Source organism: Cyprinodon variegatus, unplaced genomic scaffold (genome assembly GCF_000732505.1).
Source record: "Cyprinodon variegatus isolate N-32 unplaced genomic scaffold, C_variegatus-1.0 Scaffold1285, whole genome shotgun sequence".
In the NCBI taxonomy this organism is placed as follows: Eukaryota; Metazoa; Chordata; class Actinopteri; order Cyprinodontiformes; family Cyprinodontidae; genus Cyprinodon; species Cyprinodon variegatus.
The window spans coordinates 53,666-59,665 of record NW_015151738.1 but is presented as its reverse complement, the minus strand read 5'-3'; positions in this window follow the sequence as shown (position 1 = coordinate 59,665).

Here is a 6,000-nt window from a genome sequence, read left to right as displayed (position 1 = left end):
TCCATCCATCCATCCATCCATCCATCCATCCATCCATCCTTCCATCCATCCATCCAGATTTCTCCCTTTCTCCATATAGGCTAACATGCGATCCTTCACACTCTCTGTAGTTCCTCTGTGGCGCAAGCACAGGGCGGCTGTTACGCGCCTTTAGCGAGTATGCGCGTTTCCTGTCGCTTGCGCGGTGAATCGTGCTGCCTGCGCTTTGCGGAGATGCAGGGGAAACCGTATCTGATGGGGAAACACAGCTCGACGTAACACCGGTGTTTCCATCTGCTGGAGTCATCCTTACTCTCCATCTCTCTGTGTATGCTGTACGTTAACACCCACCAGCGGAAACACCCACCTACCCAACTGACAGACGGAATCTCACTATACATCAGCCATTCTCATCCTCCCTTCTCTCATGACAAGGCGCGCACGAGTCCTATCATGAAAAAATGGTTAATTGTGCGACCTGAGTAACGCACAGTAACGGGGTGTCTGCAATGGTAACTGCGTTATAGTTATAGTCAAAGTAATTAGTTAGATTACTCGTTACTAAAAAAAGGTAACACCGTTACTAATGTTTCCCATCACTGCTGAGGGGTGGCCCAAAGTGGATAGGTGCCAGAACCTCAGGGTCAACCCAACGATGAGACAAACTAAACTTTCCTACAGCCATTCCTAACAAATAGATGCATATATTTAAACATCCATGCTTTCTAAATAAAAGGTATAGTGGATAAAATCACTGGCATAACTTTCTGAAGGACTGGTGTGGACATGTCCCCACCAACTTTGAAATGGGTGGGAACAGTCCCCGCCAATAATTGGTACATTTGTGTTCGACTCATTTACTTTAGCCAACACCAGTAACCTCAGGATGTGCCCGGCTTTGTGTGCTCTGAGAGTTTTCAGTCAGTGTTTCTGTCTCGCTATTCCGCTGCTCCTGAGTCCCGCCTACTGGTATATCATTGGCTCCTATGTCCATAGCTCCACGTTTGTCACTGTATGATAGAACATGATTGGCTGTCGCTATTCACCGCTTAATCAGTAGCTACTTGATTGGAGGAGAGACGACACACAGTAGCACTCATTAATATTAACCAGCAGTTACTTCAGGTTTTCTTTCGAATAAAAAAGGAGTAGACGGGTTGCTTTAAAAAAAAAAATGCCAACGAAAAAGTGTTCAGACATACGGAGCTTTTTCAACCAAAAAAAAGCAACAGAGTGTGGGTAGCCTTGAAAATTTGTATTGTAATGCAATAAGTTTGACAAAAGCAAGTGTTTAAATAGTGTGTTCTTTGCTGGTTTAAAAAAAAGCAAAACATCTCAGTTTTTTTTCATGTTTTTATTTGTTATTAATGTTGCTGATGTTTCTGAGTTATTGCAAAAGAGCTGCTCAAAGGAACCAGTCTATCTGTACATTATAATATTTTTATTTTGTTATTGTTGCATTCTCAGCAATATGAAAGCACTGAATAAATGTGTGGCGTTCAAATTTCTGTTTGGGCTTATTTTTAGCTAAATACAATAACCTAACAAAAGCCTTTAAATCCTGTAACTGCAGGTTCATCATCCCCAATCCTTATAGCAGGGGGAACCAATTAAAACTCAGCAGGGTCAGAATAAAGAAATATCATCAACCAGTAAAGGTCTTGAGACAATTTTAATTATAATCTGTTACTTTAAACAGAATTTGACACTGAAATAAAATCAGGTGTTTATGCATCATGTTATACATTGAATTTTATAATAAAAAAATGAAATTTTTTCTATTTTAAAATCTAAAATGATTTTTGAAGTAGGGAACAACAATAGTTTGGTATACAGACAATTTCCTGATTGACTTAATTTATAAAACACCTGAACTGACAGTTTGTTGTTTTTATTTCTTTTTCTGTCTTAATGAGAGCAGTGGGCTTTATGCTGCCCTGCAAGGCTTTAAACCTGGGTTTGAATGGAGAGTAAGCCATTCTAAAGCACATATCGAGGTGCTCGTTCTGAGCCTGGATTCATATTTATTTTTGATTTTATTCATGGTGGAGAATCCTGCTTCACAACACCAGGTTGAGCCAAACATATAGGAGAAGCGGCACAGGTGACCTGTAGACACTGTCGTCAGACAACATGCGGTAATTTATAAATGTTTTAAATCAGGCTGGGTCCGTATTAGCCAGCAGGTGGGTCCGGATCCGGACCGCGCTCCGCTAATCCGTGACCTCTGCCTTATTGTGTCCCCACCAACTTTCATTACAAATTTACACCCTTGGATAAAATACTTTCAGCTTTGAGTTCTGGGGCGAACATCTTTTCCATTGTCATTACTTACCTACTTTTATCGATAATCATTCTGCATAAAATTGATATTTACAAGTACTGATATCTACATAAATCATTTATTTAATACATTTTTATTAAAATAGTTCTTTATCTATGATTTCACTGAAGACTCCTAGATGACTTGCAGAGATATAATTTTCTAATTTCTCCATATAACACAAAATCTAGCTCTGAAAAGAGCATAAATTCTGTACTTATCATCTTTAAGCCCTTAGCTTTTTTGTGTTCATTGGCCAATTCTCCCATTGTCATTGTGTTTATGCGCAATATCCTGTTTTCTCTTGCTAAGTTCTAGGTCTTTCTGCCTTTCATCATCATAAGATATATTATTTGTCTGACTTAGAATACATCAAATTGTAGCTTTTACCTCCTATTCCTAGCTCCTATCCCTTCTCCTTTTGCAGGATCAACAGTAAAATAACACTGTTGAGTGTAGGAGAGGAGCCCCAGGCTGATGTTTTGAGCTTGGACAGCCTTTAGTCTTTGGACATCATTAAGTAGCAGACAAGCATATGGATGGTGCTTATCAAATTAGGACTAAAGCTCTCTAGAAAAGAAGTACAACATAGAGCAAAACAAACAAACAAACAAAACAAAACATATGCATATTACATATGCATGCGTCAACAGCTAAGTTGGGCTGTGCCTAAAAATCCTTCAATGCAAAGGGCAACCATATAGCTTGCCTATGGTTCAGCATTTTTGTCCTAATACAATCTCAAAAACAGATATTTCTAAAAGAGGGCCCATTGAAAGTACAAGTTCAATATTGTTTTTTTTTTCTTTTTTTCTCTAACTTAAAAAACTGATTCAGATTCTTTTAATTAACTTTTTTTATGAAGATGATGAAATCATCCAATTATTTGTGAAACCTTTAATTTTTATTTATATATATATATTTTCAAATTAAATTCCAAATGCAAAATGAATTTTTGGCAGTGCAGCAGCATTTTTCAAGTCTTTTTCAAACCCTTTTGGAAGTTTGAATTTGACCTAGGTGGATTTGTATAGTCGGCAAAAGCACTTTTCTACGCAATGTTACCTCTACATTTTGTGATCATAATTGCTTGTTGTTCAGTTTCTTCCAGAAATTAGTATTTATACTTTGGGATGCAGTAGAAATTAATTTTAACCCTACTATATTTGTCAGGTTATTTGCTTATTTTCTGACTTTCCAGAATATTTCTTCAATGTCCTTCTGTATATTCTGGGGTTTGCAGGCCCCAGATGCTAAATATCTCCCGTTTCTCTTTCATAGTTTAATTCAAGCAATAGCAGCCTTAGTCCTAAGCATTCAATGCAAGAGCTCAATTATTCCCCTTGCTGAACCCATGGAACATCATCAGCTTTGGAAATACCGACAGACAGAAAAAGCAGCTGAGTCATTCTTAATGAAGATGAGGAAGCTTTTCCTACTTTTTGCTACATGCTTCATCAGAATAACAAGCAAGCTGCCACTAACAGAGCAGACTTTACCCCCACTGGAAATTAACTGCTAAAGCTCTAGCTGTCAGAAAGTTACAGACTGTCCACAAATAAAATGCTTTCTTTGCACCTTGTCTTTATTTGCCAGAACAAGTTGTCAGTTTACGAGTGTCAGAAAGCAATTTGGGTTGTTCAGAATCCTGTTGGAAAGATGTTGAGTCAAAGACTTCTGGATAGTTGCAGAGTGACCATTAAAATAAACTATATAATAAATATATAATTGGAGAGTGAATTGTTCCACTAAATAATGATATGCCTATCTGACCCGCACATATATTAGCACTGTCCTCCATCATTAATATCCACTGTTCTTCCCAGATTTAAAGCTCTGTTGTGCTTTTTTTTTTTTTTTTTACATAAACAAATTCCTATCAAAGGATGCACAGAATACACAGAATTTGATCTCATATCATTGCCTCTATAAGAGAGAGGTTTGCATTTTCTCACAAGAAATTATCTGTATGTAACTTTGAGTATTTGCAAATTTGTGCTCAATGTACACACAAATACTTACATGAAAAAATAGGTGTACAAATTTGATATACACACACCTATTTACTCTTACACTTACAAATCTGGGAAAATTTGCTATCCTGATGGATGAGAGAAGGTCAATCCAACCTTCCCCAGTCTTTGAATCAGTTTATGCTTCTTCTACATGCATGGTATTTTAACAATCGTCATCACAGCCTACTTAATAGTGAAGTGCTAAGAGAATATTTAGGATATTTACTCATACAATGTGGAAGTCCCTAATGGTGGTTAAGAAAGCAACTAATTTTCACAGCAATATACTAAAATTAAAAAGAACAAATACAGAATTCATGCTCTTTTAAGAACACGTTTTTATGTCTTTATTGGGGTGAGCTTGTCTCTGCAATTATCTAGAAACCTATATATATAGTTGGATGTGTGTATATATCATGTAAAACTGTAACTAGAGCGTGTAACAAAAGTAATTTCCCTCTGGGATTATTAAAGTATTTCTGATTCTGATTCTGATTCTGATATAATTAAATATAAAAACCAGCTGCTAAACCCATTTAATGTATCTAATATGTAGGTACATAAATTAATTTAAACAGCAATCGTGTATAAATATGTTTGTATCTTTTTAACGAGGACCTGATGAAAATCTGTTCTGTTTTCAGTGATTTATTTGGAAAATACAGATGTGCGTGTTTTAGTTTCCCTCTATGTTCACATTGTGATCAGGGTAGGTTGACTCTGAACTGGTTTCGGTGCCAATCGCTCAGGGGAATTATATAATGTTTAAATTCGATCTCATCTGTAGACCAAAATCTTTATAGTTTGTTATTAATAAGAATACTCTTATAATTTGAGAGTTTCAGCATAAGCCACATAGGATATTTTTAGGATTGTCACAGAATTGAATGAAATAAACAGGTTTTCTCAGCAAATGTGTAAACATTAGTTTGATTGTGCAGATATCAGGATTGCTAGATCTAACTGAAAGTTTCTAGAAGAAACATGATAAAAAAAAACATGCCTACTGCAATAAAAACAAACCCAGATCTCAACCTCTACTCAGCCATAAATTAAATAGACAGTCTTTGAGTAATAAAACTTAAGTAAAACTTAAGTATGGCTTTCATAAATACACATTCTTCTAAAGCCTAATAACAATGGCATTAGCAATGAATGAAGGTGTTTCATTTCCATGAAGACCAAATAGTTACATTTAGCTCCCATCTGAAAGGCTTGCAGCAACTTGCAAACAGTACTTCCTGTGTTTTTCTATCAACAGTGGCTTTGTGGAGAGCACGAAAACATGTCAACAGATTCTTCCGCCTGAGCTGTGTATGGTTTCTGCAGCTTCTGCCAGGTTAGCAAACATTCACTTAGTTTCTTCTCAGATTAAGGCTCTTGATGCCCAGCCTGTTAGCTGAGGATGACGATCCCACCTTGATAGGTTGGCAGTTGGTTGATTTTTTTCTAATTTTTCTTTTCTTTAAACCATTTTCTCTGAGATGTTCAAGGCCAAGCTATCGTTTCATTATCTAACCCTGGTATAAACATTGCAGCATAATGGTATTTAATCTTTGCTATTCTCTAACAAACCTCCAAGGCCTTCACAGCTGCATTATACTGAGATTAGATTAAAGAATGATGGTCTGTACCCCATGAACAGGTGACTTCAGAGATTTTATTGGTCTATCACATGTAATC